This window comes from Falco cherrug, chromosome 9 (assembly GCF_023634085.1).
Source record: "Falco cherrug isolate bFalChe1 chromosome 9, bFalChe1.pri, whole genome shotgun sequence".
NCBI classification, from domain to species: domain Eukaryota; kingdom Metazoa; phylum Chordata; class Aves; order Falconiformes; family Falconidae; genus Falco; species Falco cherrug.
Genome location: NC_073705.1, coordinates 47969831 through 47993875, shown reverse-complemented (window position 1 = coordinate 47993875; position 24045 = coordinate 47969831). Strand labels below are relative to the sequence as shown.

The 24045-nt window shown below is 44.1% G+C and overlaps 1 long non-coding RNA gene across 2 annotated transcripts; it reads left to right on the top strand.

Moving 5' to 3' along the window:
* Positions 1-1803: 1803 nt before the first annotated feature.
* Positions 1804-22917, top strand: LOC114014234 (uncharacterized). Of its 2 annotated transcripts, XR_008734023.1 has the most exons (7): positions 1804-2819; positions 3753-3883; positions 9604-9728; positions 10416-10736; positions 11045-11226; positions 19441-19543; positions 21263-22917. It is a non-coding gene; the product is annotated as an uncharacterized LOC114014234 (long non-coding RNA). The 2 variants fall into 2 exon arrangements; XR_003557653.2 differs by having other exon boundaries at positions 9604-10736.
* The last annotated feature ends 1128 nt before the right edge of the window (positions 22918-24045 follow it).

Here is a 24045-nt window from a genome sequence, read left to right as displayed (position 1 = left end):
GACTTTCTCATATTCTGTTTATTCCACCGTACCTTTGCTGATGGCTTGTAGAAATAGCCAATAAGCCGTTCAAGCCAGAATGGGTGGTTTGTGCAGCAGGTTCTGACCTGACCTATAGGGGCTGCGACTGAGGACAGCACGCTTTGGTGGTAAAAACCGGGGGAATTCTAAGTTCGGTATGAAGTGGGTCTAGGTCTACAAGGAATATACTTTCTGTACAAAATATACCCTCCATTATTCTTGGACAGCATTTTTATCATTTAGACTCTCCTAGGGCAGCAGAGCTCTGGAGTCCTGTTTTCCCATGTGTCTCGGGGCTGCCTCCACCCGTGATATTTGCAAGTCAGAATGAGCATAAATAGCCATTAGCACGTGCTGTGCTTCCCTCCTTGGGAGAGTTATAAAGAACAAAAGGAGACACTGACTTGTCAAACCATTTGCTTTTAATTCTGTACCCAACCCACAGAGCCTTTCTCTGGGGTTATCCAATACTTCGGGAAACACCCAGATTCAGAATCCCTCGTTCCAGAGAAGAGTTGGGCTGGAGAAGAGAACTCTAGTATTTCTACATCTGGCCACTGGAGATGGCATTCAAGCACTGTGGTTAGTAATATTACATCACAGAGAGGATTAAAAGTTGTAGGAAAACTGCTCAGTGCAGCGAGAAACAAAAGGTTTGGGGGATATATTTAGGTATTTATTTATCTAGGGTTTTCTGGTTTTTTAGTAGATTTTTATTGAGAAATTAAAGGAATTAAAGAAAACAAAAAAATTAGGGTTAAAACGTGCAGGTCTTCGTTCATCAGCTGCCTGAAGAAAACAAAACGGTATCCTAGCACACATTTTGCAATCAAACCTGCTGAATGATAAAAGCCAGAGAATTTTATCAAATTGCAGTGAGATACTCTGTAAATTCTCTAGTTCCTGCAATGTCCTGAATGTTGCGGAGGAAAGTGGCAGAAAACAGAGGACAGCTCTGAGCCCTTCACATCTCAACACAAACTCGGTTCCCACCTACTCGCCTACTCATTTCGTCTTCCCCTTGTGAGAGATGGAAGCCCCATTGGATGAAATCGAACCACGATTTACTGCTGGAGGTAGCAAACAAGGAAAAGGGACTACATTCCTGACAGTTTCTGTTGCTATGATCCTTCTTTTCAAGACTGCATCAGACGTGATGCAGGATATACCAGATAGGGCCCTTGTGAGAATAAAGGAATTGAATATTGCAAAGTGGTGCAATGGGAGCCATATATAAATACTAAGATAAATACAGATTTGATAAATTACCAGCAAAGGCACTGGAGGGAACAATACAAGATGATGCAGTCAGGCTTTTTCATCGCTAACTCTCACAACCCTTAGAGAAGACATGGCTTTCCAGAACTCTGCACCCGAGGCAAGATGTTTTAGTCATTTTATAAATAATTACCCCTTGAGACCTCTCAGATTCTCGGATAATAAAATGTAGCTGTAGGTCTTCAAGTGTGCTGATATACAGATGTCCATTTCAGAATACAAAAAGATACAATAGGCCTCCATTCCTTAGCGCTGATTGCCAGTGCTAATGTGCGTAAATGTGCTAAGAAAGCATGGTATCTCTACAAATTTACCTTCCTGGCTGCTCCCTGCACCCAGCGCTGCAAAGGTTTGCTCCTAAGTCTTCCCGCATGAGAAAGGAGAGACACCGCTCCCATAGAGCTGAGGATTTGTCCCAGCTGTCTGTGCTGAACAGCCGTTTGGTTTAGCTCTACGTATACCAGCACCTAAAAGCTAATTTAAAATAAAAGATTTCAAGCAACTAGTGAAAGGACAATAGTCATTTTGCTCCCGACATCCTTGTTTCTCAGAGCTGTTAAGGGATAATTTGCTGCAGAGGAAGTATACTAAATAGAATACATTTTTACAAGAATGTGTTTATTAAGGAATACCTCTATAAGGATGTATAAATGCATGAACTCTCCGAGAAAAAATGCTATCTTACATGAGTCCTCACAATGGTTCATAATCACATCTTGTTACTTAGTGCCTTCTTAAAGGTCTTTTTTTGTATCTTCTACAAGATGTTTTGTCTTGGATCACTTTGCCTGACAGAAATATTACTTACACTAAAACCCTTAATGTGAGATGCCCTGTAAAGAAGTTGTTTAATTTAATAACATTCATTGTATTAGTTCCCCCTAAAGTAATCACTTTGATGAGAACACACTCTATGTTCCTTTATTTGATCTGGGAATAAAATTATCTCCTCTTTACTTCAGTATCTCCTTCTTATTTTTTCTGGAATAAATAAACATGAAGCTGTCACTGCAGAGCAGCCAGTGCCTCTCCACATTACGAACCTTTTGAGTTCTGCACTGAGAGAATTTTTCTGCACAATGATCCTTTTAGAATATGCTTGAAGCACTCAATTTCCTTGCATTCTGGTTTCCAATGTAAATACATGAGTAACGACAGAGAACTCCTGCTGTCCCATTACATTATATGTCCTATCATGTTTTCTGTCCTTCTCATAGAACTGATCAGATTAGTTATCACGATGAAATTATTTAATGTATCAGGCACTAATTTTATTCTATGTTATTATAGCTACCTAATGTTATTACAGCAACCAAAGCCACCAGTTTTGAGATCTGAGCCCTTTTAAACCAATAAAACTTACTGCAGCCCTCTCTTCCATAAAGTCTTACTTAAAGCACTTATGCACTATCCACCCGCGTGGCCGTCACCCGCTGCTAAGCCCTCGCTGTGTGGCCAGGCCCTCAGAGCTGTCTCCAATACCTCGGTGAGCCACAACTTCAGCTCTTCTGCAAGTCTTGGTAAGATGGAAGCTTCGCTGCAAAATCTATACGGTATTGGCTTTTCTTTTGAAGTGAGAAGACATTAAAGTATGTCTGCTTTCTCAATTTCATTAAGTTTTGGGTGATTGGTCTTTACCCAAGCATTTGGGTTAATCAGGTGCTGGGGGATGCTAACGATGATGGTTGCACACACTTTTTTCAAGCCAAAGAACAGCCATCGCCATCAGCCTTAGACCACGTGTAACTTCACCACAACTTTACTCAGTGTAGAACAAACATAGACTGCAGAATAATGCTAATAACTTATATTACTACTTTTTCTTATTTTTTGTTTTTCATTATTTTATTATTATTATTCCTATTTTTATTTGGAGGATCAAACCACAAAACTGTTCCCGGTGAATCCTGTCACCTCCTCCAGATAGTTATGCTGCTGGCTGCCACATGCAACAAGGGGCCGCAACACCCGCTCTATCAGTATTGGAGATCCTGGCCTAGAATGCGGTGGCTTCTGGGCAGTACTAGCCAAAAGACCACAAGTCAAAGAGAAAAAAGAATTACATCCAAAAACCGTGGATGAAATGTGTCTGTCACAAACCCATTATTGTTGTCTATGCCAGAGCATGGTGGTATCGCTTTGAATCCTGGCTCAGTATTGCATCCGCTTGCCTCCATGTCTCTCTAACTGTGGGCTTTCAAGAAAGATGTAAGCATGGATTACTGTTTGTGTACTACAGACACTTAACAAAAATCTCTATTAGAAAAATAGGAATTATTTACTACAAGAGTCTATCAAATCATGAGATGTAAAAGTTGTATGATTTTAATTCTTTGGGAACATCAGTAAGAAAAACTGATTTGCATGGTTTCTGAAAGTCCAAAGGCGTAATTTGTTTGAGACATCACCAGACTTTCAGGGGATGTATTTAAATGAAATGTTATTATTTGCAGGTTTCCATCAAACTTAGAAGACACCGAGCTCCTTTTTGCAACGTGGTGTGTTGGTGACTGGATAGTTCCAGGGGCTAACGAGGAGATATAAAATCACGGCGAACTCAGTGACCATTGCAAATCTAATCCGGGTAAGTATTGTTCATTTGATCTTGAATCTGGTATCTAATCGAAGTAGGTGTTGTTCATTTAGTCTTTAATCTGGTAGCTATCTGATAAAGGCATATGAGAAATGAGTTGACTGTGTCACTGCAATTTGCCAGACAGTTGTAAGATTCCATCTTCAAAACTGATGTATTTATTTGGTAGCACCTGTGAAGAAGCTAGCAACTCAACAGGAACAGAAATCTTGTCATCATTAGTCAAAGGACTGACACACTCAAAGGAAGGGAATAAATACACTGGGCTTCTTTTCTGGCTTTCTTGCCTAAAGAACAGCACTTCTTTGTTCAAATAACGTCTGAGAGCTTAGTTAAGCAGTGGAAAGGAGGTGGTTTTATGGAGCAAAGAGAAATGTAGATGCTAGACATCTTCAGAGAAGACGGAAACACATGTATCACTCATATGCAGAGTACCCAAGGCCAATTTCAAGCCCTCAGAAAAACAAAATACCAAAGCCTCAGTCACCTCTGCCTCCCCCCCTGGTTGTTGAGGAATACAGTGTGACCGTGAGGTTAAAAATAAGCGGTCCCTAAGATCAGGGAGGTTTTTTATCATAAAGAGAACATTTAATTTTATTTACCTCTAGCTGATTTTTGTCACTGCTGAGAGGATCCCTGTCAGGAAACAGTCGAGCCCTCTTCTCGCTCCATGGGGGACTTTGGTGTTTATTTCAACCTGATTCTTTCGCTGCCGTAATTGAGAGACCCATCCCCTTCTGAAAACTGCAAAAGGAGGGTTCACTGCTCAGAATGTTTCTTCGGTGCCTTAAGAGGCTTTCAGCCCTGTCCTGGGGGCTGCCAGGAGGGACAGACCCTCTGCCCTCAGATTTGGAGCCTGAGCTCCATGTACTGTAAGAGCCCCCCAAAAGCAGCCCCCGCTGCCCCACACTGTTGCCAACTTCCCAAGGGCTGAAAATCCAGCTGAGTGTTGACGGCCCTCCTAGGCTTGTTAGCCCCAAATCATCCAAGTTTGATGAGGGGAGGGCTTTCTTTTTGGTTTTGTTTTTCTCCTTTCCCCTAATTCCCCTTAAGTTAGATAAACTTTAAGTGGATTAATATAAACAAAGAGCAAGTAGGCTGTGTAGTATAAGAGCGACCATTAGAGATTATGAGCTGAGGGACAAGCTTCAAAAGGCGGCAATTCAGCAGCCAGTCAGAATCACCAACTGAATTTTTCTTTACTTACTTTAGGGTTTTTAGTGCCCTCTGGAAGGACATCAACAAGATTTAGACACAAGCATATCACTACTGTAATGAACACTGACAAAAAAAATTGAGAAACTGGCACTGCATTTGCAATACTCCTTCGCTGGGAATTACTACCGTAATTACACCAGTTTAGAAAGCAATACCTTTGTAAGTGCTTTTACCCCATCATGTATCACACTAGGGATTATAGCATTTTAATAACCGTAGTGGCTAAATTGTACAATACTTACAATTGTATGAAATCTAGGAAAAATTTTGTCCCCATTGAGGCTATAGAAAACCTCCTACTGACTTTGCTGGAACTGGCAAAATGCATCCTAATTTTCCAGGTGTGGCCAGCTCCAGTCACAAAAGGGGCTTATATTTTCCTCATACTCTTAACATATGAGTGAACTGATACTTTTCATATACGTATACCACAAATGCTCTGAATTTTGTTTCACGAGAGATGTTATGACATGGAATGCACTGTTTCTTCATGAAATATGCACCTTTTAATAGCAGTTACTGAAAGGGTGATATATACAACCCTATTTCTCCTGTCACCGAATAAAATGAAATTCATAGACCTGCTCTTAGCTAACGTGATACACATTTTATGGCTAAATAAGGCCTTGAAAATGAAAATCTTCTGCCCTTCTCATGAGGTATATAGATCCAAATTAAATGAAGAAGTTACATTAAGGCCCCTGCAAACCTTGAAAAGGGTGTATTGGCTTGTTCATTCTTTCTACGGATAATAAACTCACCTGTCAAACATATTCTAGAGAGCCAGCCACGGCAGGCAAGTGTCCCCCTGCCTCAGCTTCCTTTCTGTGTTTTCCATTTTCTGAAATTGGGCATACCTTCTGGAGGTCGGACTATAAGAGATTGATAGATACCTTAGGATCAGTTTGCACGTGAAAAGGTAATAATTGATCCCTGGCCACTCCATGAGCCACCATTTAGCATCTTGTGCAATTTCGGAAGTTAAATCAGGATAACTACTTGAAAAATAAAAGGAGGTAAAAAAGCTCACTTCCCTTCAGCTTTAGAAAATATATATTCTGTTAGAAAAACTGTTGACTGACATGTTTTGACCCACATGGTGATAAATATGACCAAGCACCAACATTTTCTCCATCGTACAAACCGCCTTTGCAAGAGCCTGGAGAGATTCCCGCTGGTCTCTGCAGGATTTGGCTTGAGCTCCTCTGCAGGAATTAGTTCGTGCCAGTAGAAGTAAATAGGCCCTTGGGGATGCTGCTGCCGCGGCCGAGGTATTTATTTTTATAATAACTTGTTGGCTGGTGCAGAGATGGGAAGTCACAACCACAGCTCCTGCATGCAAAACTCCACACCATTCATGCTTACCAGTTAGTGCCCTCTGCAAGAACAGGAATGGTAAGAGCCATGAGCTTGGGGGCTGCACTACCAAAGGCTTCCAGCAACCTGACAGCCATTTGCCATGCTTCTGGGAGCAGCTTCTACCTCCCAGCAGGCAAAGATGACCCCTTGGACCATGGGGTAACGGAGGCTGAGGGCATCAGAGGGTCACAGGATTTTCCTAACAGAGCCAATCAAATGTGCTTCTTCTGAAGGAGCCTTCCTCGCTGCTTACGATTTCTAGTGGTTGCCCTCACTGTGTTATCGTGATAACAATCCTTTCTCTGGCTTGGCTCCTCGGTGCCTCCTAGCTAATAGAGCCCCCGACCATCTGAGGAGCTCTTCTTCTAGCCTCCAAAATTGTCTCCAGATTTCTCTGCTCTTACTTTCAAATCAGGTAGGAAACAGGAGGGAAGCGCAACTCTCTATTCATCCCCTCGAGGGAAAAGAGGGCAAATCGGTCAGTGACCACATTTCATTAGTCAAAGAAGAAATGAAGTTACTCTCCTTCCCTTGCCAGACTCCTGCACTCGTACCAAAATGAAAATAAGACTGAAAGGGCCTTTGATAATGACACAGCACTTTCTCATCACGTGTGCTCTTTTATCAGCACTTACAGCCATCTGAGCACAGAGTGAAGCCCTGTAGAATTGGCTGGTTTTCACATTTTCAAGAATTGTTTTCTCACTTATTTCCTGTTTTCTTATCAGCAGGCCCAACTACATCCAGAACCTAGATAATAGTTGCATTGGTATCACTGCCAGCTTTGTTTAAACTCCCTTTTCTACTCTTTAAACAAGCTTGGAGCTCCACTTATTCCCCTTCTGATACATAACTTAAGGAAAACTTGACTTGAGGCCAACAATATCTAAAAAAGGAGACAGAAAGCTTGAGCAGAATAGGAAACAGGTAATTTTGCTGCTGTTGCAAGCGCTGGAACATAGACTTAGCATTTTCTAATAACTTTCTCCAGCTGCCAGTTACTTGTTCAAAATGAAACACATATACTGCAGGGGGAAGAAGGCTGATGTATTTCTAAGTTGAAAGAAACGTTGTCCAACATCTGTGTGCCACCTGGTAGCCTCAACCAAAATTTTCCCCTCCTCCCAGCTGTAGCTTGCCTGGCTACGCATCCGTTGGTTGCCACCTCCGCTCCAGCAGCAGCTGCGCGACAGTGGATTTGCATCTATAGCATAGAATCCGTAGGCTCCGTTCCATTTTCACCAAGTCCAAACTCCCTTTGGAGTTCACCTGGGGAAGCAGTCAGAAAAAGTGACCAAGAGCCTCAAATCACAGCCCGGAGCATCCGAGTCCTCTGGGATCCAGCAGGAGCCAAACCCCTTCGGCAGTATGTAGCTTCCATGGAAAATCATGAGCCCCCTGAGCATCCACCCAGCCGAGCAGGAAAGCCTATGTTAGTGTTGGACAGCCGTAACACCTTCATGATCTGTGAGCGGAAAACATCAAAGGCCACCGAATCCCAGAGCCCCAGCTCCCTCTCCTGGCAGAGCACCGCAGTGGGAACAGGCAGGGGGCCGGCAGGGTGCTCCCCCCGGCACCGGCAGCCTGAGCCCCCAGCCCCGCAGACGAACCGTGCCCCCAGCGAGCGGTGGCTCCTCTCCGCAAGGAGCCGGGGGTAATAACGCAGCTACCAGCAGATTACTGCAGGATTAGCAAAGGCAAAATCTATTCCAGTGAGGAACATCTGCGACATAGCTTTAGCTGCATAAAAAATATGTACTTGAGCACAGATAAAACTTCATTGCTGCGCATTATCTGCAGTCCTTAAGGTTGGGGGTAGTGCAATTTATTCTCTAATACTTCGGTACCAGACTGACTTATGTGCAACCGTGCCTTGATTCCTCTCCAACACCACAGTCACCTTCTGTTTGCTGTTTTCTGTGAACACCAAGCCCACAAAGTGCTTCCCCAGATTGTAACTTACTCCTTGAGAAACACACATTTCTCAGGCTAGATATGAACCTGTCGCTGCAGCAGGTAACATACAACACAGAGGTTTTCGTTAGTATTCTTCAGCCATTCAGAAACATATGCTGCTTTTCTATATGTGGAGGCAAGGTTTATTGGCCCTACATCCCGAGAAGCATCCATGACATCCCTGCTTGGTGAAACATGCGCTGGCACCAGGTCCTTGGGCATGGCACCAGAGCTGGAAGGGTGAGACCTGTTGTGCGGCCCAAGGCTGAGCCACGCTCCTTCTCAGCCTGCAGCATGTGCCTCTGCTGCTTCAGAGAACACGGCGGCTCTTGAAGCAGCGCAAGGCAGCGGGGGCTCACCCCGAGCACAAAGCCCCCAAGAGCGACCTGAGCGGGCACAGCCCCGCGGCACGGCAGCACCCATCCCTTCCAGGCTCAGCACCATCACGGCGCGCTGGGAGCCCAGCTTGGCGCTGTTCCGGTTGTATAGAGGTTCATGCGGTTTGGCCTTCTGGACCGTTGGCTGTTAGCAACTTGGGTCCATCAGCAGTTCAGTCTTGCAGCATTTTGATTCAGTTTTTCTGTGTTTGCACACCAAGGGTGGCTGAAGTCAACCCAAAGCCTCCCTAGCAAGCGGGTGGGTTTGGGCTGCCAGGGCCGGGGGGTGTGTGTGTGCTGTTAACATCAGACCTTCTCCATTCCTACTGTTTCTGTGGAGAAAGTAGAAATGGGGATTCCTGTACAAGTCACAAAATAGCTCTCTTAACTGTTTACAGCAGCCTTTTTTAGAGGATTATTTGATTGGTTTTCATTTTTTTTGGCAATGAGCTCTTGATTAGGAGGAGCAGGAGGCAGCTCAGAGACGCACACGCTGGTTTCTGTTGTGGCTGTGTTTCCTCTAGGTTTCGCGCCAGCGCAGTTTTCCCAAGGTGATGGCCTTTTGCAGGTCAGTGGCTTGCTTCAGGAGGCCCCCTCACCCTCCAGCATGGACTACAGCTCCTGCTTACATGGTAAGGTCTTATGTTCTTACAGGTCCATAAAGCAAAGCTAAAGCTGCACAGAAGGCATTTAGTCAAGCCGGGGCTGTGGCTCATAAAACGTCTCATTGTAAGTTAACCATCCCGGTCATAGTAGACCTTCTGTATATTAGTCAGAATTAAATTATTGTTTCTTCCTCAGGGAGAGAAAAGGAGATATTGAAGAAGACAGAGAACAACAGAGGGAAACATGTGCTTCTGGATATTGCAAAGATCTCTAAACTTCACTACAAGACGTTACCAGCACGCTCATCGGTTTCATGTTAGGTATCGTAAGCAACTTATCTTTGCAGTACCATAATGCAAAATTTTCTCAAAGAAGCAAAGGTCCCTTTCTTGCAAATGCTCACACATTTCCTCGTTCCTGCAGTTCTCATCAGGCTGCAGTTCTGTGCTGTCCTGCGAATTGTTCGGTTATTACTTGCTCAAAACTGACTTCAGTTAAAATTACTATAAGAAAACATTAGACTCTTTGTGACCTGAAAAACAGTGGTTTCATTTTCTTCCTTTACCTCTCTTCAGTATTTCATCCCTAGCAGTCATTACGTTCCTGTGATAAAACCAAAGCTCAATATTAATGTACTATATTCTGGAATACGTCTCACAACCAATCATCACATGTTGGTGCTTACTTCCAGCTTACGTAGCATTACTATTGTTAACTGATTGTATCTCTTTATGTTTGCTCAGTCGGGTTTTCCAACCAAGGATGTATTTTCAGACATCTGAATATGTTCATGATTTTTCTCATAACATTATCTTTTAATGCTACTTTTCTTAGCTTGTACATGTTTTCTTAAAGTATAGAAAGACTATTAACATACTTCAAGTTCTGCTCCTCCACAGGTCAGGATTTGGCCCCTTGTCTGACGGTCTGTCTTGTGACAGAGCTAGGACCGAGAGAAGGGAATGTTACACCTAATGCACTTTTCAGGTTTATTCATTTATTTTCAGCTGTTCTCCAACCGCAGTAGGTAAGCAGTTTTAAATTCAAGAAATAGCTCACGGTGTCAAATGGAGGAAGGAAAGACGAGCCAGTAGGGACAACATTTTCCACAGCTGAAGAGCACTGGATGAAGCAGTGGTGTTGGTCCTTCTGAGCAGCAGCAATCCCCGGCTGAGTTCCCTCCGATCCCACAGCCTGCATTTCCAAGGCCAACAGTCCCCGCACAGGACTTGTTCTCCCCACCATTCCTCATGCAAGAAACCCTGTTCACATCCCTGGCTGCCCACGTGGGTTCTGTCAATACACAAAGTGGCTGATACGTGAGAAAGGTGAGAGTTCTGTTTGCTAAAATTTGTAATTGATCACAAAAGGATGTGGGGAAGTTCTGTGTCAGTCCTTAAATCAGAGCTGGCCACCTCTCAGAAAGGGACAGCCCAGTTCTGCTAGGAGTGGTCGGGGTTGATACAGAAATTATGGGGCAAAATAATTGTATGGCTGCTTTTATGCAGTAGATCAGATTAAAGGCTGGTCTCTTAACCTCGCATTTTTTAACCTGAGGAGGAGGCTATGGAAGCCCACAGGCATACATGGTAACCTGTAGCTGGGTACTAACTCTTCATTTTATTCTATTTTGCAGGGCTATGCATCTATGGGCAGAGCTATCATCCTGCCTCCCAAGTACCTGTTCAGGAAGAGATCTTAAAATGCATTGTTTCGAGTAAAAAACATTCAGTTCTTTGCTTCCAGAAGCAGCTGATGCAGTAGGAGAGCACTACCCACACTTAGTTTATGGACCAGTTTGGCCACACAGCTTGCTAGGTAAGGTACAGCATCAAAACACTTATACCGGTGCTGGGAATATTGCTATGGATTGTGCTCACTGAACCATGTTATACCAGCTGCATCCATGTCAGAGGAGCATGTCCAAGACTAGTTATGGGTAACAAGGCTCTATTTGAGGGGGAAAATGAGACCAGAGTGAGATTTACGGCAATTTCAAGTGCAGAATATGCAGTATGAACAGATGAGCCCCAGAGAACGGTAAGGTGCTTGTTACATACAAATATTTTCAGAGGAGGAGGAAAAAACCCAGAAAATAACAGAATGAACTATAATATATACACTTTTTCTAAGTAGAGCCTTTCTGCATTTCCCATGGGATTCAGTTGAATGGGGAAAGATTAAAAAAAGAGACGAGCAGAAACCGCTTGCAACACAGAACAAACCTTGAGTGCCAAGAACATGCTCCAGATTTTTTTTAAAGATGCCTGCCTCTTATCTTAGCCCTGATTCATCACAGTTCACTCCCAGAATTATTCAGAATTCAAGGACCTTGCTCCTATGGGGTTAATGGGTTACATTCAGCATTGAAACCCATGACACAAATAGCTGCTTAATTATTCAGTCCAGACTGGGTCTAGTGGGTAATGGAAATAAAAATAGCAACAGCAACAATTACATTGTTTTATGTTTTGTAGGTGAAATGAGTTTTTCTTTTAACCGCATAATCCAGGACGTGCGCAGGGAGGAGGGGGCCCATACAGAGGAGGGGTTGTGCTGCTTGTGACACAAAAGATTAGCATGCCCATGACTGAAGAGGAGGAAAAGGAAAACACTGCCATAAAAGTGACAGTAGAGGTGAAGAATTGTGGTGAATGTGTAATGCACCACTGAAAAGACGCAGGAGAAAACATACCAAACTGAAAGTCTTATCATATCTATCCTGCTATTCCAAAGCAGGAATTAATTTGAAGGGAAGAAGCTGCTGCTCTCATTGGCTCACATCACTTGTTCATAAACACAGGCGAGAAAAATGCTAAAGTGATACGATTAGCATAATTACTATCTTTGTTCAAAAGATGCGGTGGTTTTCCACCCTGAATTTTGTTCAAGCAGCCATGGTGGCTAGTACCAATCAGCAGCTAATGGCACGTACTGCAGCTACTCCGGGAGCAAACGCTGTAAATCTCATGCTTCAAATGCGCCAGCCACCCTGGATGTCAGAGCACATTACAAACACAGGAGCACCTAGCCAGCGTTCCTGTTACAAGGAATTTGTGTGTTGCTGACCAAAGGTACAGCATTAAAACAATCCTGGCAAACCCACGCCACCCCGACAGCAGGCAAACCCAACTTAGAATCAGTGGGGCTAAATGTAGCGTTTCTGCAAAGGGTCAGACTTAACATGTACTTAATTGAGCCCTGTTTTGAAAGCATGCTGTGGCAGTAGGGTGGAAATAGGCAGGCCAGAGAAACAAACACGATCATTTTAAGCCCGAATCATCACCAAATGCAACACTGCTGTGTGAAGGGGATGTCAAATTAGGGTAATCACTCCAAAGCCCCACCAGCATCCTGCCTTGCTGCAGCTGCCCAGGGGATGAGCCAGGACAGGGCTTCCCTGGCTGCAGGAGGCTGTAAAGCCCTGGTTAAACAGGTATGTTTTGCATTTGGATAATGCTTAAAGCAAAGCAGGTTAAATGACTCCTTCAGCTGATGACACTTAGCAGTCCTGGTACTGGTCTCTTGCCTTTTGGCTCCGATTTGCTGTGGTAACCAGTCTGCTGCAGCACAAGGGGGAGTTAAGCCAAAGCCTTTAACTCTTTTTTTTTGTCTTTAAAAAAAAAAAAAAATCTTTCTCCTTTACAGGACCCAAGCCAGAGCTATTTAAAAGACTGTTTGGGTTCGAGTTCTGAGTCACCTCCAGTTTTCTATTCCTTGCTCCTGTTCCCCTCCTCCCTTTTTTTCATCGTATCATTGCAAAAGAGGGGAGCAAAAGGAAAAAAAAAAAAAAAAAAAGAGTAATGGAAAAAATGCTAGGATAGCCATATACTTGGTTTTGTCTCTTTAAACATTTGAGAAAGCTGGGGTTCTTTCTTGAAGTTTTGGGCTGTATCCCTTGTTTTTTTCACCATGGTATTTCATACTAGTCAGATGAAGGTAAATATTGGGATAAATTGGGAATAAAAGGGCAGCAGTGTGTTTTTCATAGAATTTAATGTAAAGGCTTCATTGTCAGTCTTATATTGAAGGGAAGCTAGAGTGTGATCATTTTGTGTTCGGCACAGAAGATCAAGGGTTACCACCTGCATGCCACTAGAAGTAAGGGATTGTTCTGCAAGTGACAGTGGAGGAAAGGGAGTTTTGTGCTTGTCTCAGTGAAGGCAAAGGGTTTCTGTGCAAACGATGCTCGAGGAAAAGGATTAGACTGCATATGACGTGGAGATGAGAGGTCATTGTACATACGTCACGCAAGGAGTGGGGCAGTGTGACACAGGGCAGAAAGGATTCTTTGAAAGGCAGAAAGAAAATGAGAAAGAGAAGAGGGACTACAATTGTGTGAGTGTGGCTGGAAGTACAAGGTTTCTTATGGGCAAAAACAAATAAAGAAGGAAAGAAATGGCTGTATTCCTAGGTAAAGAAGTACAGCTTGTTCTACAACCAAGCACTTAAATTTTTCAGGCAAAACAGAGCACTGTGCCACCCATTCATTTAAAGATATACACTATTCTCACAAACACTTTGAGCGATAATTGAATAATGGTATCTCGGAGAGATACTTTGTCATCTCAGTCTCAGCTCTCCAACAGACAACTAGTTGACTCTCGCTTACGGGACCTTGTCCCTCTAATGAAAAGTAAGTGCCTCACATATCACCATACCCTTCTCAGGAAATAAGAATATTGTTCCCAGAATAAACCACTGGTGAGACTGGGTGCAACACACAAGTACTGCAGGTCTTCTGGGCGTACTGTGCTTTTCTTCTTGGTTAGGAATCCCAGTCTCCCAGCTCTAAGATAGATGGTTCTGATCTATATATGAATAGGAAGCAGTGCAAGCCTAGGTCGATGATTTTTTTGTTGTCATTTCCTTTAAAAAATAAATAAATAAATAAATAACTGCAGTCCGGCTCCAGAAGAAAAATATGCATGAAATAAAAGGTTTTCACTTTCCTTGTGGCACCAGGGAGAAGTGTTTCAGACGTTGTTTCTATGCAAACAGAGATTTACATTTCCACATCGCAGCAGCAACCAAACCCCAACTTTGGCTGAGCTTTTGTAAGACATTTTAGGTAACAGAATGTGTTTGGGGTTAGGGCTGTGGTGCACTGCATCGTTTTTGTACCATGAGAAAGGAGAAGCAATGTGAAAATAGGAATTATTTCTACCGTTATGCCAGTTTCTGGTTCAAGACTTCCTAGTTATTTTGGACTTTGTTTTCACACAAGGATCCTGACATCCGGTTACTCGTAGCATGTCACTCTCAACAGCAGTGCAACACTTTGTACCAGGAACTGCATTTCAGAGAAGGTGAAGCCAGGGTCAAACGCATTCCTGCTAACTGTACTGATTACAGGAGAGTTATTCCATGATTGAATTTGCTCTCCGATGTTAAAGTGGGTAGCTAGCTGCTAATTGCTTTTAAGGAGGACGCATCGTTCCCTGCCCAAGCGCATCAGGCACACGGGCACCTGCGCACGGGAGATAAACGCTGCTCATCTTTGGCGGGAGTGTGGCATGTGGGGAGGGTGTGCGGGTCACACTGTGCGAGGGCTTGGAGGGGGATGCACAAGCAGCCTGCAAGTGAAAGCGGATTTCTGTATGTCCATTCATTTTGCACTCTTGGTACCAACTTTGTAGAAGAAATCTACTATATTGATCTGATTTCTTCAAAGCTGCCACACGTGCAGTGGCATGGCCACTGGCTCATTTCTGCCGTGTTTCTACAACACTGACTCTCCTCAGGCTCCACAAAGCCTACATCTATTACCATGATCCCACCAGGCACCATATAGGTTTCCTTCCTGATCTGACTTTTTCTCATCATTTTCCCATTTATCATATCCATAATCTCTCTGTGAGTTGCAAAATTCACATTTAGGGCAAAGAGAGACACACAAGGTCTAGTTTGTGCAGAATATCACAGAGCAGTCCTGGCTCATTAACGTGCAATGTCACAAGGACAGCCAAACTCTGCCCCTCCGCTATGATTTATGATTTGGTATGTCAGAGTAAGCCTCAGCTTCTGATCCTGTTTCAATTATTTCCTTTTTTCCACTTTCCCCAGAAATCCTTGCCCCCCCAAACCTTTCCTACTCAGAGTTCCAAGTTCTGAAAGCTGCCTGGAACCGTAACTCATTTTGTAAATATTTCTGTTGGCTGAGCCATCCTGCACCTTACTGCTGGGAAGAGTGCAGCCCTGCAGAGGAGGGGTAATTGCCTGGGGTTTCGGAAGGTTTGCCAGCTCCCTACATGAGGAGGTTCATGGGGAAGATCTAGGAGGATGTATTTGCTAAACTTCGTCAAGCTCGGGATGAAATTCATGAACTTAGAAACTAGACAGCCGTTTGCAACCACCCGCCTGGTCTGCAGAGCTCTTACTAGTGGCCACCTTAGGATAAAGACAAGGCTGCAGTCTCTCTTGTTTTAAGAATTATTCTACCCTTGCAGGGAAAGTCAGAGGCTGTAAAGATTTTGGCTGACAAAAGTTGTGTTCTGAGTTCTTTGTGAGGATGTAGCAAAGCTGTCAGACCAATTTTCTGTGTTGAGCTCCAGCTGATGCTTGCCTGTGCCTGCTGCTGCTCACCGCTGGTGCAGGCTCCCAGTTGAAGCTCTTGGGTTTTGAGAGGGTGCAACTCCTCATGCTGCAAGTACACTCTTTGATACGTCTTTGCTGAATGAGACCATGAAGGAGGGAGGAAATTGCCCTGTCAACTGAAGCTTAGCAGATCTGGTTCACGGCTTGGCAAAGTCAGTGGGAGGTTTTCCACTGGCCTCAAGAGGAAAGGAACCGGGCACAAGGACCAACGCGAGCACTGTAATTCTGTCACATGCAAAGGAAAAGATGGAGAAACACCAGCTAAGAATCGGATTCTGAATGATACGTGTCGAATTTGAAACATGCTTGTAACAGGGAAAGGTTATCTGAAAGTAACTGAAATAATTTCTTCTAAAACTATTTCTTTTAAGGTTCTTCAAAGCACCCACAATGCCATTTGCAGCCATTCCCCTGTGCTAGTGTGGGCGCCCTGAGCTCAGGCTTCAGGACACATTTCCCAGGAGGCAGGCAGTAGCTGTGAAGAAAGCTTTGCCCTGGAATCAGGAGAAACTCAAAGTTTTCACCTTGAGCTTGGTTAGTTTAGAATGAGTCAGTGTTGACTTGAACCTGGTATCTATAAGTCAAGTCATCATAATCCTCTCAAATGAAAAATGTGATCACCGACCACATGCAAGCAGCATCAGCTCTGCGTTACGAGCAAAGTGACAAACTATTTGAGGCGACATTTCTGGTGCTACGCCAGGGCACCCATGGCTGGGGAAAAGTGGTGGGCACCGGCCCCATGGTGGCTGGGGGTTGAGGATGGGAATCATTTAGCTTATCATTAGGTCCACCCTTTACCAACACTTCTTCCCCGGGTAGAAACAGCAAGGGCAAGCAGCAGTATGGCTGCTTTCCTGTTAGGTAAATGCCTAACAAGGTGTTTGCTTGCAAAGGAGCTGAGCGTGACCTAATTAATGGTGATGCGGTGGCACAGAGTTCTTCCCTGACTTTGCTCTTCCCACAGGCTGGGATTTTGCAACCCAAGGTTTCAGTCCAGACCCACCGTTCCAAAAGACATTTGAAAGCAAGGCAGAGGGGAATAATTTTCTCGTTAACTCATCTGTGTTGTGAGTTTGATTCTGTTTTCTCTGTTAAAGATGATGAAATTGCTAACCCCAGCAGCTCCCTGCCCTTCATTTAGGGATTAGTGACTTCATCAACACAAGCAGAACAAGCAGAGAGGGCTGAACTTAGATCTTGGCAAGTTCAAAGCCTCCCAGTCCGAGATGAGAAAGCAAGGAAACACTCACAGCAGTGACAGTATTTCAGTCTTTTACGCAATGAAGGGACCTACAAGCTAACGATAAAGGCTTGGGAGCCAATCGGCCAAGCCCACCCCTGGTGTAAATCTGGTATTCTTCCGATTCAAACCACGGGAAAGGGGCAAACAAGGAAGATCCTTGGTGGCAAATATGACTAGATGAAGCAAACAGTAAAGACTCTCCTGTAACTGCAGTGCATCACGCAATTAGTTTCTTAACAGCTTCACCATTCAGCCGGCCTCTTCCCTGGCACAGTGCCATGCTGGGCAAATAAATCAGTTTTACAGGCGCGACTGGCAGCCAGGACTGCAGCTCCAGACCTCTGAAGATGAGCTGGAAGGCTCCGTTGAAAGGGAGAAGGAAGAGAGGCTGAATAGGTAGGTGGAAACAGGCCAGTGAGGAGAGGAAGATGCAGCCAAATAGCACTGGATTCGTACTCGGGGATACCCACGAGCCTCTACAGAACAGCAGGGCTTGCCAAAAGCTGTTTGCAAGCAAAGGCCTTCCTATCTCTGGCCCTGTCATTGAGATTAAATGGGATCATTGGGAATAACAGTGAAGTGGAATGCACAGTTAATTAGAGAAATCAATGAACCCGAGTGATTGGGAGGGGGCAAACCATTAAGATCCAGCTCCTGCCACCCCTACTCAGCAGCGTTTCCGACCGCCGGCGTTGCGCGGGGCTCGCAGGGCAGGGTGGCCTTTTGTGGATGCTGCTTTGCACGTGGAAGTGCTGTGAAGGGAGTGAGGCACAGGCTGCCCTGCTCACCTGGAAGCCGCCACCTTCAGAAACGAGAGCAGTTCCTAGGAAAGGAAGCGATGGCTCAGCCCCACGGCAAGCCCAAAACTGTGCGGCTCTAGGATTAGTCGCAGACGAGCATGGTCACAATGCACGGGCACTCTGGGCTCTGAAAGAAAGCAGGATAAAATAAAAATCCTGTTGGTGGGTGGGTGGGTTTTGTTTTGTTTTTCACAGCAGTGTTGCTTTTGGAAGATGGCTGCAAATTATTTGACAGAATCTTTTTTGCCTGTAGATATCATTTTGTCAAAAAAATGTACCACCACATATGTCAATTATGGGGGGGAAATCACAGCAGAGGTTTTTCTGAAGTCTTTTGGGGTTTATTTCTATATTGTCATTCAGTGTTTATTTTCTCTCGTATGATTTTAGAAAGTGTAGAGCAGAAAAGTGAAAGCACTTAACTTCTGACTGAATCAACGCAAACAGTGCCGACGTTTCATTACACTGGGCATTTTCACTTCATTTTCTTTTCGGTTTATTATATGCTGAAATTAAAAAAATTATTTTTCCTGGACAGCTGTGTTACGTAGTACTTAGGTAACTCTAGGAAAATGTCCACTGACTTCATACAAGCAGATTTAAAATGGGGGCCAGATTATTTTAGGTGCTTACAGGCAGGGAAGCAGAGTTGGTACTTTCTGTAATACATGCAAGAGCTGACTGGCAAAAACATGAAGTTTTGCATTAAGTAACCCTGTAAGTCTGTTTGGTTTGTGGTTGTGGGGTTTGGGAGGGAGAGAGATGAAAACCGGTAAAATGCTTCACAAAAATAGTCTGTTGAATTGAAGCAAGAAAAGAAATTATTTAAATTCTTTGGAAAAACTTGACTATGTAATGTGCCTTATAGCTCCCCTAGAACACTGGGGAAAGGAAGGAAATTTCTTGCAACAACATTTTGGGATTAACCGAGCTATTTTGCCCAAGGCATGATTTAAGGTACTTTTTTATTTAACACAATTGGCGTAACTGTTTGCATAAGAAATCCTACTCCACAACTATTTCTAGTGTAATACCACTGAAGTCAGTGAGTTTACACCAAGGATGAATTTGCTCTCATCCTGTTTTCTTCACCATATTTGCCTTGGAAATGAGAATTACCCACAATTAGTTATTTGTCAGGTCAAAAAAATTTTGTACCGCTTTGAAAAAACATTAAAAGCTGATTGCAAGAGTTCCCACTCAGGTCAACCTAAAGCAGCGCAACAGTCGTGACCATTTCAATTGATACTTCCAGATGAAATGATCTGGCCTGCAAACCAGCTGAATTAAAAAAACAAACAAACAAACAACCAAAAAAAAACCCCCAAACCTAAAAATAATGTAGTATTTGCATATCAATACCTAATTTCTCCACTTGAATCCCTGCAGTGGAACTACCAGCAGCTCCTAATCCAGACCCCGACGTACTCCTGGCACTACGCTTTGTACCCTGCGTTTGGCTTCGGTGGGAACACCCTGAGGCTCTCTGAAGGTGAGGCACTCACCCTGTCTTGTGGCAATTATTGTTTCTTTCTCGGAATCAAAAGTGTATTTTGTTTAACAAGTGAAAAAGAAAATATATTGCTCTACAAATAAAGCTAAAGACTTACGAAGACTTTTCAGTATTGCTGAGATGCTGTTAAACTCATCTGTAGATGTAAAGATATTTTAGCATAAAAGAAAAGTTTAATTTACTGGAAGAAACAGACCTACCCTTTAAAACTGAGCCAGTGTTCTGTGTACCTGATAAAAATACAGTTGTAAATTATTTTTAAATATTTAGCTGTATGCTCTTACTTTTAATTAAAATTTCCCACATTCTGACACGTTCTGACCAGTGATACTGAAATCAAATCCACAGGGAGTTAGAACTCTTCACAACAGCCCTGATCCAGAATCCATCAAGCCTTACAGTTTTTGGGGTGGTTTTTTTGCTGTGGGTTTTTTTTTTTTCCATACCTAGAAGGCAAAGATATTCATCACAAGAACCAACCACACAGACTGAGATTTTGATCTTATTTACAACAGTATAAATCAAAGTAACTTCAGTGAGGCCAAGGGAGTTGCTCCGGATTTATGCTCATCAGTGTAACAAATATAAAACATGGATTAGTGCCAGTTAGGACATCGCTTGACTATTTTTTCACTGAAAACATAGTGGAAGTTTTTTCATTTGCAAAAATAAAATTTCTACTCTTTTTCATGCATCTTCAGTGAATTGTATATTAAATTTTGAACAGAATTCCCCCTTTCTAAGGAAAAAAAAATATATTTTTACGAAGAACTCCATCTACCTGAAAGCTGTTTCCTTTAGGAAAACTGTTCTTATGGAAATTTTCTGACCTGATTTAAAGTCAAACTCATAATTCATACAAATAAGACGCTGCTCAGCAGATGTTCAGGAAAGAGCAAGCCAGTGAGCAAGCACGCACGCATCCCCATGTGGTTACGCTTGAGCTTCTTGGTGTAGAAAACAGGAAGGATGGGGCAGTAGCTAAGATGGTAGGAGAGCTATGAAAGTAATTGGGGTTTAAGTCAGTAGTGCACCCAATTTTTATTTCCAGGAAAATAAAACCACACCAAATTTCATTTCAGATGAAATAAACCAGTACCATTTTGTCTCCTTAAGGAAAAATTCCTGAGCATCCTTCACCCTGGCTGTTGGGAAGTCTAGCTCCTTTTTAAACGGAAAATGAGGATTTTTAATGTTAGAAAACATTGAACCACATAGCTGTAACTATTCATGAAGTTTGAACTGAATTTTGTAGATCTGAAACTGCCTTTCACAGTGAGTGAGCTGATTGCACGGGAGGAATCTGAACCTGAGGAAGACTCCGAAACCTCAGCTGGGGGTCAGGCTCACTGCAACTGAGGATAAGTCACCTAGGCCAGACCCTCACAGCTGTCTGGCCCCCAGCAAAAGCCATATTTTGAAGATCTCAGCCACAGTGTCTCTGTATTAATTCTACAATTGTATCACTGGACATGTATGTGAGGGAGTGGCTGAAATAAGGTATCTGCCCAAATCTGAAGAGCAAAGCCCCAGCCAGATGCTGGGCTTTCTTCACTGGAAACAGGGCAGGCAACACCTGGCAGTATTTCCACGTAGACAAACCCCTTTCTCTCTTTCCCCCAAAACACAGGATTTCCTACAGAATATTAAAACCCGTTGTTTTCCCATGTTGTGTCTAATTCCCCTCTTCTTTTCTAGATGCAAGGACCAACACCACAAAGGGTCAGATCCTTCTCTGCCCTGCAGCCTTGCTCTGTATGCTGCTGGGGACAGCGGCCGGGCAGCGTTCCTGACGGATGAAGGGCTGTTGTCCATGGATGTGGATGGATGGGCCCTGCTCCTGCTCTGCCCAGTGGCCTCTAAACACTCCCAGCTCATGGGAAATGGCAAGAACCACTGAATTTCAGCCATTGATCCCCTCCCCTCCCTCCTTCCCTCTTTTCTCCTTCTTTCTGTCCACTTGGCTGGCCGTGGGCAAGCTTTGCCCCCAGCTCCCAGTGCTGGGGGGGGAGGTGGGTGCAGGATGGTTCGGGTTTATGGCACGGGCTTTCTGTGAACAAAACTCTTTAAAACACAAAAAAAAGTAAAATCAAGCAGCTGTAGCTGCTGTCAGAGCAGTGGCTGAGTGCATCTGCTTTTTCTCGCCTCCAAAGCAAATCAATATGGCTTTAAATGATTTCCCTGATGCCTGGATTTCTTACCTCACGCCGCTGTTAGCCCAGCCACAAACTGCCTGGTCATTCCTACCTCCTCTTTTCAGTCTCTCTCCCCTGGCCGCTTCTCATTGCCTTCTCTTAAAAATGCACACAAAATACTCACTGGAGCAGCTCGGTTTTGCTCGTGTGTCGTTGTCGCACACAGGCACATTCGCCACCACTTGCGGCCACACACACACACTCACCACGGTGCCTCAGTGCACGCACTGCCCAGCTGTATCTCCATCCCTCTCCCCGTGCACACTGCCTGGCTCATCACTGCCTCAGCAGCATCTGCTTTTCAGGGGTTTTTCTTCTGATGCTGCAGTTAGTGAGGAAACGCTCGTGTTTACTTGCAACTCTGTCACAGATATTAATGCTTTAATAAAAAAAAATAAAATTATTCAATCTCTTGAATTCTGGGGGGGGGGTGGGGGGTGTCTTTCCCCCATGCCCCTCTGCCCCCCTTGGGGCAGGCATATTTGAGTGTAAACCGATCACCAGTGCTAAAAATAAAAGACTTCCACACGGATAAACCCATGCTTTGGGGACTGCCCCATTTTTCTAGATCCTGCCTAATCTTGGATTTGGGTTGTTGAGAACACAAGGTATGGCTAAGGGTATAAAAAGCCCTCAGAAATCCTTATGCACCATCTGAGTATATTGACGTATGAGCGACAGGCAGAGAGGAACCCGCAGTCCGTCAGCGCAGCCGCTGGCGCAGGAGTCCCCTGAATCCCCTTATCACTTCAGCGGTGCTCACAAACACATTAGCTGCTTATTCCAGCAGAACCCTCGGCTTACAAAGCCAAACTGCTGCTGCCAGATTCATCACCTTGTTCTTATTTATTTATTTTCACCATGTATTACTCTCCCACTTAATTTTGCATTTCGAGGTGCTTTCATATGCCTAGTCACCCGCTTCAAGTATCTACATCATTACTTGCCTCTGATTAGCGCAGTGCATTTGAGTGGGGTGCTGGAGGCAAAAATTTAAAATGTATCAAAATGCAAATATGCCCCCATTGACCTCTGGAAAAATGTGTTACATTGCAAAGTACTTTCTAAGAAAGCCAGAAAGGAAGAGGAGAGAGAGTATGAATTTGCAGAGGTTTGTGATATTAAAAAAAAAATAATTGCAAACGGTTACTCAGAGGTTTGCATTCTGTGTCGTGCAAAAAGAGCTTTTTTTTTTTTCTTTAAAAAAGTGGAGGGACCAGACGATGATACTCCTGCACACTTTGTGTCTCACTCTGCTTACTTTGCTAGAAGAAGTACTGACGTGAATGGGGTTGCTTGTGGTGCATATTTTTTCAATCTGCCAAGATTCAAATATGTAGTCTAATATATGGCAATGGCCCAGAATGAGACACAGAAATTATTCATGATCCTTCTTTCAGCATGAAAGACTCCTTCTATAACCTCAGCCTAATGGCTCTGCATTTAAGAAGTAAATGATTTTTACCAAGAAAAGCGAGAGGCAGCCAAATTTGCCGGGAGCAAATAAGGGTGGTGTTAAGACAAGTGACATCTCTGCAGTGAGGTATGCCCGAGAGCTGCACCGGGGAAAAAGATGCCACGTTACCCAGGTTAGCTGAGCTGGACGGTCTTTTACCCCCACCCATCTCTTTTTACTAGAGAAGACTGTGGCTAGTTGTTGGATTACACTAGCAAAAAGAAAATAGTCCCTCGCCCCAAAAAGGAAGCTTATGGCCTGGTTTCATCCCTAGGTTTGTGCAATGCTTTTCTACAAGCGCTTGTTCACCTGCAGGCACAGCTTCTCCCCAATCTCCTGACAGCCAGAAGTGGTGGTGTCCTTACAAATCAAGTATAATGCTTTCAAGTAACCTACCCTATCCAAGCCAGAGTTTGGATAGAAGTTTAACATTCGCCCAGCATTCAAATTAGTGCTGCTGATGTAACGAGGGAAGTCATTACAGCATCCTTCGGCCAGTGCCCTCGCTGCGTTACGTGCTGCTGCCGGTCCGTGGCCGGGGATGGAAGGGAACCCCCATGGAGGAGCGCAGCTGCTTCTGCCTGCACCCCACGGCACGTACGCTTGTTCTTCAGGCCTCGCGAGTCTCTAATGGGATAAACACAACAGTCCAGCCAAGGGAAGGGGACCAGCCGTAGCTGTGGTCGTTACTAGCACATAAAAACCACGCGGCAGAAGAGGCAGCTTGTGACCACCCCCGGCCTCCCAATGGTTGTTGTGCCATCGCTTAGCTGGTTTCTCTGTCTCTGGCTATTGCTTCATTGCACTTGGTCATAAATGAAAGCTATCTA